The sequence below is a fragment of the Lissotriton helveticus genome, chromosome 12 (assembly GCF_964261635.1).
Source record: "Lissotriton helveticus chromosome 12, aLisHel1.1, whole genome shotgun sequence".
Taxonomy (NCBI): domain Eukaryota; kingdom Metazoa; phylum Chordata; class Amphibia; order Caudata; family Salamandridae; genus Lissotriton; species Lissotriton helveticus.
In genome coordinates, this window is record NC_136073.1 from 745930881 (window position 1) to 745944744 (window position 13864).

General features: G+C 46.7%; 1 protein-coding gene across 8 annotated transcripts in view; it reads right to left on the reverse strand.

Annotated features, from left to right (window-relative positions):
• The window catches only part of USF1 (upstream transcription factor 1), a 222363-nt gene that overhangs the window by 67171 nt on the left and 141328 nt on the right, over positions 1 to 13864 (reverse strand). The window lies entirely within an intron of this gene.

A 13864-nucleotide genomic window follows, 5' to 3' on the forward strand; every position in this document is an offset into this window, starting at 1 on the left:
AGTTGTGAAAGCACAGCTCCCACTCCCAACTCAGAAGCATCTGTTTGGACAATAAACTCTCTTGAGTAGTCAGGACTCTTCAGGATAGGTGCAGAGCACATGGCCTTCTTCAGGTCATCAAATGCCTTTTGACAGTATTCTGTCCACTGAACCTTGTTGGGCATCTTCTTGGATGTCAGATCATTAAGAGGAGTCACAATGGACCCATAGTTCTTAACAAACTTCCTGTAGTACCCAGTCAGGCCCAAGAAAGCTCTGACCTGAGTCTGGGTAGTTGGAGGAGTCCAGTCCTTTATGGTCTGAATCTTACTCTCCAGTGGTTGAACTTGGCCTCCACCCACAAGGTGGCCCAAGTATACAACCTTACTCTGCCCTATCAGGCACTTGGTTGCCTTGATAGTGAGGCCTGCCTTTTGCAGAGCCTCTAGCACTTCCTTCAGGTGGACCAGGTGATCCTCCCAGGTGGAGCTAAAGACAGCAATATCGTCCAGATATGCTGCACAAAAGTCATCCAACCCAGTAAGGACTTGATTCACCAACCTTTGGAAGGTGGCAGGTGCATTTTTCAAACCAAAGGGCATCACCACAAACTGGTAATGCCCACTGGGGGTAGAAATGCTGTCTTGGCCTTAGACTCCTCAGCTAACCTGATTTGCCAGTAGCCAGCTGTCAAGTCAAATGTGCTCAAATACTTGGCAGAAGCCAATTTGTCTATGAGCTCATCTGCCCTTGGAATTGGGTGTGCATCTGTCCTAGTGACAGCATTGAGTCCTCTGTAATCCACACAGAACCTCATCTCTCTCTTTCCATCTTTGGTGTGAGGTTTGGGGACCAGAACCACTGGGCTAGCCCAGGGGCTCTCTGAAGGCTCAATGACACCTAACTCCAGCATCTTTTGCACCTCAGCCTTGATACAGTCTCTGACATGGTCAGGCTGCCTGTAAATGTTGTTCTTTACAGGAAGGCTATCACCAGTGTCCACCACATGGGTACACCAGTTAGTCTGACTGGGTGTCAGGGAGAACATATGTCGATATGACTGCAAAACCTGTCTACAGTCATGTTGCTGATGTTCAGTGAGGCTGCCATCTAAGGCCACACCATCAACTAAGCCATCCTCAGGATTCTGAGTCAGCAGGTCTGGGAGAGGGTCACTCTCTTCCTCCTGCCCCTCATCTGTGGCCATGAGCAAGCCCATGTCTCTCCTGTCAACATATGCTTTCAGCCTGTTAACATGGAGCACCCTGTGGGGGCTCCTGGGAGTTCCAAGGTCCACCAAGTAGGTAACCTCTCCCTTTTTCTCAATGATTGTATGGGGTCCAGACCATCTGTCTTGGAGTGCTGCTGGGGCCACTGGCTCCAACACCCATACCTTCTGTCCAGGCTGGTACTCAGTCAGGACAGCCTTTTGGTCATGCCAGGCTTTCTGTAAGGCCTGGCTAGCCTCAAGGTTTTTGGATGCCTTCTCCATATACTCAGCCATCCTGGAGCGGAGACCAAGTACATAGTCCACTATGTCTTGTTTGGGCTTTTTGAGAGGTAACTCCCATCCTTCCCTCACCAGACATAGGGGTCCTCTTACAGGATGTCCAAACAACAATTCAAAGGGGCTGAAGCCAACACCTTTTTGTGGGACCTCTCTGTAAGCAAACAGAAGGCAGGGCAGAAGGATATCCCATCTTCGCCTGAGCTTCTAAGGTAATCATTTGATCATGCCCTTTAGGGTCTTGTTGAATCTCTCAACAAGCCCATTGCATTGTGGATGATAGGGAGTGGTGAACTTATAGTTAACACCACATTCCTTCCACATAGCTGTCAAGTATCCTGACATGAAGTTTGCACCTCTATCAGATACTACCTCCTTAGGAAACCCCACTCTGGAGAAAACTCCAAGTAAGGCCCTGGCCACAACAGGAGCTGTTGTGGTCCTAAGTGGAATTGCCTCTGGGTACCTGGTGGCATGGTCCACCACCACCAGTATGAATCTGTGCCCAGATGCTGTAGGGGGATCCATTGTTGGACCAATGTCAATCCCTACCCTTTCAAAGGGCACCCCCACCACAGGTAATGGTATTAGGGGGGCCTTTGTGGTACCACCTGCTTTGCCACTTGCTTGGCAGGTTACACAGGAGCGACAAAACTCCTTGGTATCTTCTGACATGTGAGGCCAGTGAAAGTGACAGACAAGTCTGTCCCATGTTTTGTTCTGGCCTAGGTGTCCTGCTAAGGGAATATCGTGTGCCAAGGTAAGAAGGAAGCCCCTAAATTGCAGAGGTATGACCAACCTCCTGGTTGTACCAGGCTTGGGGTCTCTACCCTCTGAATAAAGGAGCCCATCATCCCAATAAACCTTATGGGTACCTTGAGCATTCCCAGCAGCCTCAGCAGCAGCCTGCTGTCTGAGGGGTTCAAGAGAAGGACAGGATAACTGAGCCTGCCCCAAGTCTGCCCTAGAAGGTCCCCCTGTCCCCAGAAACTCAACCTGATCAGGTTCAAGCTCTATAGGGACAGTTCCTTCAGGGGTCTCAGAATCATCTTCCTGTGAAGACTGATCCTCACTTGTAGGCATTTGGGAAGGCACAGCCTTTGCCCTCCTGTTCCTTGTCTTGGGAGGTACTTGGTCCATTGTTCCAGGATCCAAGACCTGAGGTTTAGAGAGGCACTTTTTGGCCTGTGACCTGGTCACAGCAAGGACATGTGATGATATCCCTAACATCTCTGCATGAGTCCTGTACTCAACTTCTGACCATAGAGAGCTCTCCAGGTCATTGCCCAACAAACATTCTACTGGGAGATCAGCACTAACCACAACTCTTTTTAGGCCAGTTACCCCTCTCCAGGAAAAGTTAACAATTGCCACACTATGTGTAGTAGTGACATTGCTGGCATTGGTCACCAGGTAATTATCACCTGGTATGTACTGTCCAGGGTCCACAAAGCTAGGCGTCACCATAGTGACACTGGCACATGTGTCCCTGTATGCTTGAGCCACTTTTTCATTAATTAAAGGTGTCTGTCTGTACTTGCCCAAATTATTAGGACTGACAGTAGGGGAAAAATCAATCTCCCCATCACAAATCAGAACAGCCTGTGTGGGGACTCTGACTAGGTCAGAATCTCCATCAGCTCCCAAGGTGATACCCACTACCCCCTTAGTCTGTGGACCAACACTGCCAACTGTACTAGTGGGTGCAGGTGCCTTAGGGGCTGCAGTGTTGGGGGCTCCACCCTTTTTACAATCACTTGTCCAGTGAGTGGTGTTTTTGCAAAAGCTACACCAGGGTTTTCTTTGACCTTCTTTCTTCTTGGAAGTTTGGGACCCACCCTCAGTATTAGTTTGGGGCCCTGTTGAAGACTTCTGGTCTTTAGCTTTCTGCTCCCCACTCTTCTGGTCTGTTTTCTTTTGGTCACCACCCTGGTTCTGGTTCTGGTTCTTTTGCTTAACTCTGGTTCTAACCCATTTGTCTGCCCTCTTTCCCAATTCTTGGGGAGAGGTTAGATCTGAGTCAACCAAATGTTGATACAACTGCTGGTTCTGACAGTTATTTAAAATCTGTTCTCTCATAAGCAAATTGTACAATCCTTCATAGTCTGTAACCTTACTTCCCAGCAACCAGCCCTCCAGAGCCTTAGTGGCACATTCAACAAATTCAGACCAGTCCTGAGTCTGTGTCTTCTGGGTGTCTCTGAACATTAACCTGTACTGTTCAGTGGTTAAGCCTAACCCATCAATCAGAGCACTCTTCAGGACCAGGTAGTTTCTAGAATCCCCATCACTAACTGTGAGGAGTCTGTCTCGGCCTCTACCTTCAAAGGAGAGCCACAAGATTGCTGCCCACTGCTCCTGAGGGACCTGCTGTACTTTGCAAGCTCTCTCAAGTGCAGTCATCCACTTGTGGATATCATCCCCAACTTTGTAGGGGGGCACAATCTTACTCAGGTTTCTATTGTCATAGGACCTGTCTTTATCCTTAGGGATAGTGCTGCCACCAGTGGATTCTAATCCACTCTCTCTAGGCTGCCTTGCTCTAGCAAGTTTCTCTTTGGCCAGGGCAACTTCTAACTCTTGCCTCTGAATCCTAAGTTCAGCCTCTCTCATTTTGGCCTCATGTTCCCTTCTCTGAGGGCTAGTAAACTCCCTTCTGGAGTTGCCATGAGAACCTCTAGAAACATGGGAAGTATTGGATTCACCTGAGTGATTCCTCCTCCTCCTATGCTCCTGGTTAAGTCCATTTGGGGGTCTGAATGGGTTGGACCCACCTTCAGTCCCAAATAAGCTTAGGTTAGCCTGGTTAAGCCTGCTGACTAACACCTGGCTATCTCTACCATCATCAGAATCACTTTCTTCCACCTCCTCCTCCTCCTCCTCTTCCTCAGGCTGAGAATTCCCAGGGGTCTGGTCTTCCTCATCTATCTGGATGACAGGGGCAGGGGCATCAGGGTTATCATCTTCAGTGGGAGAGCCTCCATCTCCAGTCCCTGAGGGGCCTGGTTTGGAGCTTTTTAGAGCTTCAGACTGGTCTAACAGCTCTCTGAGGTGTCCTGCTGTAGGAGTAGGACATGTTTTGATTCCTCTCATGGAACACAGTTGCCTCAGTTCCTTAAATGGAAAGATAGCAAATTTGGATGGTGCCCTTGGAGGGTCACTCTCAACAGAGGTGGTTCCAGTGGATCCCTCTGCTCCAGACATTGCTCTAGTGTGGTGGATGTGTTGCAATCTACCTACACTTGTGTTTTTCTACAAAACCTATCTAGTAGTTGTAGTCAGGGTGTGCTACTCCCTATCCTCTACAACAACTAAGTTCAGTAGAACTTAAGTATATCTAGTCTTGTTTTAGTGTACCTATCAGGTACCTGTATGATCTTTCAAATGATATTTTCAAAGATTGTAATGGTAAAACAACAGCAAGCTCAAATCCCAATCCGCTGCTCACCAATGTGAGAAGTTGGCCTGGTATATGATGCTCACTAGTTCTAGTGATCACCTTGTACCATGCCAAGCAACCCTTATGGTGCAGGTTGTAAAGTCAACCTTATAGACAAGCTATCCTAGGGGTAGCATGGACTAAGCAGTCTTAGGCTAAACTCTGTAAAGGCATGTGAAGCAAGCTGTTTTACCATACACAATCCCTTGAATACCAAATGAAAGGACACCACACAGATATATATTGAAAATATATATAGATTTATTTCTACAAATATCCCCGATACTCTTTATGAGCACAGAAGCAAATGCGTTAAAACAAAACCAGTTTAAATACACAAAAGTTGCACAATTATGGATGAGCCCTAGGGGCCACCTAAACCATATACTAAAATAGTGGTATAAGAACCACTATGGGGAAAGTGAAGAGGCCTAGGGCCTGGGGAATCGCTGGAGCTGTTCGGGACTAGCAGTGAAGAAGTCGGGAAAGGCCCGCGGGACTCGGGTGCAGTGCGGAAAGTGCACGCTTTACCAATGCAATGTCAATGGTGCGTAAAAGTTACAAAGTTAGTTATTAAGGAACCTTCCGAGTGACCTAGGAGGATGAAACTTTAGACACAGACACTAGAGGTGTGTACCAGTGTGGGACCACCGGCGTTGCTGAGTTACCTCACCCACAGGAAGCGGGTGCACAGGGTCGAAGTAGTGTCGGGTTTCGTCACGCAGGTCGATGGTGCTTGGAGCTGAAGATGCTGCAGGCGGCTCGATGTGAAGAGTTCCGGTGGATCCAAGGGTGGATCTGAAGAGGTGAAGACCTGAAAGCAGAGGGGACAATGTTCAAAGTCACTAGCCAGTGACTACCGTGGAACCAGAGTGGAACCAGGCGATGTCGGGTGCAAACAGGCGTCGAGGTGTAGCTTCTCTCTGCAGCCACGTGGACACGAGGGGTCGAAGACGTCCAGGAGTCGGTCACGAGCTGTCCCACGCAGGCTTCTCGCTGTTGGCGGTATCGGCAACTTGATTGGAGCAAACAGGCCTTGGCTAATGCAAGCCACCCAGGAATCGAAAAAGGCTTGTTACTCGGACCAGCAAGGTCAGAGCAGGTGCTCCTTTTTACAGGAGCGAGGGCAAGTCTGGAGCAACCAGACCCGCAGTGTAAGTTGAAGGTTTCGTCGCCAAGATGGCCGCTAGCCACGTGGCAAGTGGACGGGATGGCGCGTCGAGTGGCACAGTGCAAAAGGGCCCCACGCAGATCGTGGAGATGCTGGGGGGCTGATCTTCGGTGCAAGGGCTGCTCGAGGTTGGGGCTTCTCAAACCCCAAAGCACAGCGTCGAGGGTGCCTCAGGTGCTGCACAGTCAGCTTCTCGGGGGTCTTTCAAGAGGTCCGGTCCCACGTCTCTCGGTGCCTCCACGGGTCCCTTCTTTGTAGGGACTGTGGATCGGGCTGTGAGAAGTCTGGGAGTCTGGGTCTTGTCAGGCTCTGGGCTCGGGCTCCGGCGGGAGGCAGCGGCAAAGCAGACGTCGAGTTGCTGGTTGGTGCCTGTGTTCACAGGGTGGTCACTCCTTGGCCACAAGGGAGATTCTCTTCCGTCTTCTGTGCAGCAGAATGTCGAAGTCCAGTCTTCTTCTGTATTTCAAGTTGATTCAGGATGATCTGAAGTCTCAGGACACAGCTCCCACTCTTATTCGAATCTGGGGGGCCGGATCACCTACTAGGTCCCTCCTCTGGGTGGAACCAGGAAGGGGGGTGGTTACACCCCCTTTCCTTTGTCCAGTTTCGCGCCAGGACTGGGGCCTATGCACAGGGACACCTTGTGTGCCCCAGGCATGTCTGATTCTATTCAGCCCTGTCCTACCCAATACACAAAATCCTGTCTGGGGTGGTGCTAGCACCTCCCCAAGCAGGAAACCCTTTGTCCAAGCTGCCCTCGCTGTAAGGACTCCCAGCAGCAGGAGGTCAGACTTGTGTCTGTGGTGGCAGCATCCATTTTGTGATGCTGAGGCTCTGTTTAACTTTAACCGGGGTTCAGGCTAGGTACATGTCGTGTACCTCTAGAAGGGTGGAATGCTACCCCCGTCGCCAGAACTGGCGAGGGGGTAGTAATCCAATTCGTATGACACCTTACTCGACATGTTTTGATAAAGCCAAACCCAAGATAGCATTTAACCGCGAGGTTCATAATGCACTTAAGAGTATATGGTATGGCAATATCATGAAACAGCTAAAGGACATGGTTCCGAAAGCTGCAGACAGGCTCAGCTCATGCCTGAGCACCATCTCACATATTTCCAAGCACTCTGCCTCCAGGATTGATGAGGCCTTCCATAGGAGTGACTGATAGGAACATATGTGTCCATTTTAGGTTAGGTATAGGCATACTACACCTAAGTAAGGAGTGGTTACACCGACTTACCCCAGCTGAGTGATCAGCCAGTTGTGTCAAATATGGAGGCCAGGCCAGGGGTGGCACAATACATGCTGCAGCCCCTGGTAGGCCTTGGAAGCACCTATGCCCTGGGTACCTGGGTACACTGTTACAGGGGCCAATAAGGTGAACCATTTCCAATTTCGTTATGCACCTAAAGTACATGGGTAACAATTTAGAGAGAGAACAGCAGGCTGTGGGTCTCATTAGCAGGCCCACAGCCACATTAAGTCATAAACCAGTGAAGCAAAGAGCAAAAATTTGGGGTGACCATAAGATAGCAGACCCTACTCTCCTACAATGATAGGCAAGCTAGATATCTGCTCTGCAAATTTAAGCAACTGGAATCATGGTGAAGTTGAAGTGCCTTTTTGTAAATATGCCCTGTGTATGCATAGAAATAGCTTTTCGATAACATGCAAAAAGCCATTCATTTAGCTTAAATTTTGGTGACGTTGAGCCACTACAGCAAGATCCATAATTTACAAAAAGTTATTTTGACCTCTTCTTTTATCAGGGAATTACCTCAGACCTTTTCTTACAGTTTCGGAGATCTCTCTGCACAAGAGTGATGGTCTGAGAAGAAAGACAAAGGGACGGATGCAAAAATATAATATGGTTTTTAAGGGTTGAGGAACAGGAGTTTAACCCCTCCCATGCTCATTGGCGAGCTAAGCTGCTCATGAGCCACGGTTCCCGTGTGCTCATGACGAGCTGAGCTCGTCATGAACCGTGGAACGCTCACACGCGGGGATAATTCCCCTGCTGTGCTGAACGTTCCACGAAAACGGGTGCGGCCGTGACGAGCTCAGCTCGTCATGAGCACACGAGAACCGTAGCTCATGACGAGCTGAGCTAGTCAGGAGCACAGGGCCGGTGTGGGCGCCCTCCTCCCCCCAGCACAGCAGGGGAATGTGCCCTGCTGCCAAGGGGTTAAAGTAAGTGAATTCTAAATTACTTTGCCTGTGCATGGAATTTGAATCAAACTCACTACTTCACGTAAGGTTATAGGTACCCTTATAAGCTACTTTCTAAGAGCAATACTACAGATCTGTTTTATGAAGAAGTACAAATAATGGAACAAGGCTGCATTGTTCAAAGGAATCCATTTAACACCAAAGCAGGTGAATGCTTTCCAACTCTAAGAAACCTTCATCCCTGGGATGGGGTAAAAAAGAATGTTTGCAATAGGCAGGGACAGCTGCCATTAGTGTTTTAATACAAATGGATGTGGATCTAGGCAAATACTGAAGACAAGACAGTATCATTTCTTCTTTACATTTTCTCAGGTCAATTGTACTCTTCTAGACCCACATAAAATAAAATAAAATTGCTACCAATGGACCGCATAGTACGATTTATGGGAAGACTACTTTCAAAGATGAGAACGGAGAATCAAAAGTCTGTACCTCAACAGTCATATTTAAGTGACACAGGCAATGGTGAAAGAGGTTACCAGTCATCCAAAATAAGCAATCCTGCTTACGTGAAAGCCACCTGTATGGCTCTTTGGATGAATATCATTCCCATGGATACTTAGAAATAAAGAGAATCCTCCCATAGTGTGCAGTTTCAACTTACCTGTTGCTTTGAAGAAAAGGAACATTGGATGAAAAGCATACATAAAGTTTCCTGATCAGTATATGAAAAGAATACTCAAATGGTAGCTTAGTTCTTGGAACACAGGCACAGTCTTGACAATTTAAATTTTTTGAAGTGGAACCTAAAACCAGGTTCTGCATTACCCATGCAAAGAGGAGGCCTTCAAGCACACTGTTGGAAGGTACCCATTCATGTTATTTCAGGAGATGCTTGCTCATCACATTCACATCAGTGTTCAAGATTTTTGGCGGGTAGATTACTGTAAAGTGACCATTCACAACTGATAGGCAATGCCAAAGAAGGTTAACTTCCCTTGCAAGTTCTAAATGTTGGTCCTCCCAGTCTGTTCTGATTATGTATTGTTTTAATATTACCTATTTGTAGACCGTGAGTGTTAAATGTTATGGTGGCAAGAAGAACAATGTCAGCTAGACAGCTATCTATTCCAGTTTAAGAGGTACAATTGTTTCATGAGGGACCATTCTCATTGATTTCCAAGGGAAACGTCCATTACAACGCATGCCGTTACAATGCATGCCATTATAACGCATGTCAGTACAACGCATGCCATCACAATGCATTTTAAGGTTAGTAATGGAGATTTTTAAGTGTTAGGGTGGGTATAGGTTTTAGGGTAGTTGGGAATAGTAATTTTTACCCCTACGCCATCCAACACTTTCCCTACTGTTGCATCACCGGAGGGGGAATAGTAAATGTTACCCCTACAATATCCAACACTTCCCCTACTGTTGCACTAAAAGTATTAAGCGTTGTAATGGTATGTGTTGCAATGGTAGTTTTAAAGAATGTGTTGTAACGGTATGCATTGTAAGATCATTCGATGTAATGGTAGTTGCGTTGTAAAAATTGTGATATAAAAGCATACGTTTTATTTGTTTGCAGTGTACCATCTTATATTCATCACCAAGGTTGCCTTTGTGAGCACGCCTCCTGTGTATTGAACTACCTATGACGACCAACCACAGAAGAGAGAACCATTGCTAAAATGTTGTTCTTCAGGTGCCACAAGAGCACAATTTAAAATTCACTGTAGCTGGTTACTTTCTCATTCAAGTCCCCTTTCTTTTGTATTATGCCCAGGTAAGAGTAGAGGAAAATCATTTTCTAAAAGCTGCCACAATGCCTTGGGAGGAAACATGTAGGGCTAATTTTAAGTGAAAAAGTTGCACTTTTACATTTATGTCTATTATGAGAAACATTAACGTGTGCATGAAAGCAGAAGCCTGTATTCTCTATACCTATGGTTAAAGTTAGGTGTAACTGATTTAGAACTATAAACCTGAATTTCTCCCGCTCTCTTGAATGATGCATTTATTAGTGGTGTTGGGGTCTAGTACTGGATATTTGTTCTCTCTCAATGAGAAATAGCGTATTAGAGATATTTGTTCCTTTGATACCTTAGACCCCAAGACAGGTTTATTATTAGTGAGCTTTTTTAAAAACATGCTTCTGTCAGTGCAGGAAAAACAGTTTCTGTGCATGCGGAGGAATCATGGATTGTGGAGGGGGATCTCAAAAGCATGAGCCTATTATCATTCTATACAAAATCTTTACTCACAGGTCTTTTATCATTTTTTTATGGTTCCGCCCACCCAACCCCTGCTTGGAAGAGATAAGAATCAGTAAGTCATTCTATTGAAGTAGCTGTTACTCCCCCCTGAGCAGTTGGTAATGCTGTTCCCCTTTGCTGCTGGTAGTTTGCATCTTTAAGTGTTGGCAGGAATCTTGGTTTTCATTTTTATTATGTCTGTTTTGTAGTGTTTGCTAGTATTGTGTGTAAACGTACAGATTGTTTTTAGTATATCTCGAACTGGACTTTCTTTGGCCAGTTTTTTGCTTATGGATCCCCACATTCACATGAAACTGAACAAGATTAAATCCAGTAAATGGGGAACCTGTATCTCATGTTGAGCATTCTGGCTTAGTGAAGTGAGTTGTGATCATGAAATTCACCTTATGACAACACCTTAGGGAGAACAATCAGCCGTCAATTCCTCTTCATCTTCAGTTTGTTGATCATCGGTACTGGAATGCCTTACTTGCTAGGAACTACTGTGAAACAATCCATAGGTAAATCAGTGCAGGAGGATTCAATGAGTAGTCGTAATGACTACATAGGCCCATGTAACTAATATTAAAGAAAGACAATAAGATTGCATTTCAAAGCATTTTTTTTTTTTACAGTGAGTAAGTTTGGATGCCTTGTGTGTCTAATTCTTGTGTAACTCTGAAAGCATCAAGGAATCGAACCGGCGGAGGATTCGCCAATTTGAATTGTGGTTCCTGAACTAAAGCTCTTCCCAAAGGCAAATATAAAAAAAGCATGTTTGAAGGTTCTGAATGGATGTCACGCGAGAAATGAAACAGAGCAAAAGTGTCTTATTATTTCAGTATTCCTAACATCTGGGAAGAAGGAGTGGCGAAAGTAAGAGTATCCGCTACTGCTTTCGGTTAGAGCGTCTCAAATACGATCACATAAGACTTTTGAAAACCATGGGTTCTATAAGGAAGCATATGGTTGCTCTGTTGGGGGCAATGTGCAAAGATACAATGTAATTCACAGGGTAGTTATTTAGAACAATGAATTCCAGGAGGAAAATGCAATACATGCCAGGCTTAGCCAGTATGCTTTTCCAGTGTTCAATGAAACCATGTGATCTCAATCTGGAGCAACTACACAGGAGAAGAGAAAAGCCATTGTAAGTTCTTGTAGTGGATGAAAGATTGTGGATCCTTGGTGCCTTGTTGAAGAGATACCACAAAGGTCTGTATTTGGGGAGGTCAAGTGTCACAAAAACAGAGCTGCATTGATAGTACTGGTGGTTCACCACATTCCAGCAGTGGAAAAACAGACATGTAGCTACTCTGACACAATGGCAACAATGTTACCACCCTCTACCTCACAGGACAGTGGGTGGCAAGTTTATATCAAGAGCTGGTGTTGGTTCGACAGGGAATCCTAAACACAAAAATGCGATTCGAGAGCAAGTCTCAATGGCGAATAGGATCTGAACAGCAAAGAAAGTCTTGATGTTGTGCCGCTTCCTGGCGAGGCTGTTGATGATATATGTCTTAGACATTAGACTGGGACTCATCAAGTCACCTCTGCAGGCATTTGTACTTTGTTGTGAACCCAAAATAGAGAACAAAATTTCTTTCTTACACCAAAGGCCCAAAGGTTCTCGGGCAACCTCCCGCCTTATCTTTAAGCCTCGGCATGACATTTCTAGACAAATGTTACAATCCTCAGTAGTGTTTGTCTAGTGCAGACACTTCACTCTAGGTTATCACTGACCCAGTTTCCAGTTCTTTGTTTTTCAAGTAACAATCTAATTTTTGGGGTGTTTTGCCCTTAGTTTGCTTCCAATGAGGTAATTAAATTGATGTCCAGTAGGCTAAAACCTGGGAACTGGTATCTGTGTGATTAAGGGCATGTAGTGAGGTGCCCAAGCGGAGACAGATTCCGAAGAAAAATGCCAAAACTGTGTTTGTTTGATCAATGTGTCTTTCCATAGGTAGAATATTGTAGGAAAGTGGCAAGTTTTGACATTGTCACCCCCACCTTTTGCCAGGTAACTGATGTGATTTTGACTGGAAGCGCACTGGCTTACTGCTAACCAGGTCCCCAGTGCCAGAGCTCTTTTCCAAAACTGTATAATTGTTTCCCCCAATTGGCAAAACCTTTAGCACCCTCTGTAAGGCTCTAGTAAATGGTACCCCTGGTACCTGGGGCCTGCGGTACTAAAGAGGGTCATTAAGAGCAGCAGCACAAATTGTGCCACCCTAAGGGAACACTCACCAAGCACATGCTGGGCTGCTATCGCAGGCTGCGTATCTTGGTGGAGACAAAAGTGAAAACACAACATGTCCATGTGTGCCATGACCCTTTACACTGCATGTGGCAATAAGGTGTGCTAAACTGAGGTGGACACGATTTTTCAGACGTAGCCATCTTTATAAAGGCACCCTTAGGAATTCTGTGAAAGGGTTAGGTCCACGTCCAACAGAAAGTGGTCATATAGGGGGCTTGGTGACCTTAAAGGTCAGTAGCCCATTGGCTACTACCTTACACTCCCCCAATGCCCCTAAATTCAGTATTTAGGGGAGCCCCTGGCACCAGGAGAGCAGATCCTGATGAAAGAAGATGGACAAGAAAAGTTGCACAGCAAGAACAGAAGAACCAGCAACTAACTTGGCGCCAACCCTGCTGGCCTGCCTGCCGACTCCGCATATTGCACCAAAAGTCGACTTGTCCTGCAGCTGATGAGTACCCAAAACCATGGAGACAGGCTGCCTTCGCCCAGGAGCCAAGACCTTCTGAGGGACAGCAGAACTGTCCCTGCATCCTGCAGAAAGCAAAAGAAGGACCAAGAGGACTCAGGCCCCACAAACCAGACGTCGTCATGCACCACTGAACCGAGCCCCCCAGCCGATGTTGAAGTGGGCCAAAGGTGTCAGAGTGGTCCCCAAGCCATCAAAGTGCTGAGTCCACTCTGGAGTGTTTCCACATAAACTCCCAGACATCGCCTGCTGCCTCAGTTGGCAGGCCCGCTCAACCGCAAGTGTTGCTGGACGGAGAAACCCGACACCTCAAAGACCCTCTGCACCGGACGCTTCATTTCAGATCAAAGGTGTCCCCACATCCCTAAACATTGCAAGAACGGAAGCCACTCTGTTTCACTGGACTGGTCTCACAGTCCTCTACTGCAGCCTCTTTCTACTGTGACCGCTCTCCATTGGATAACGTTGGGCACCCGAGGCTGTTCGGCACCTCTACAACTGGCCACCCTAGTGCCGCTGGTGGTGTTCTGCTGGTGCTGCCTTGGACTTTGCCCACTACTCACCTGAACTCCTGGAAAAGGGTCCTGTAAGTTGCTGACAAGAATTCGT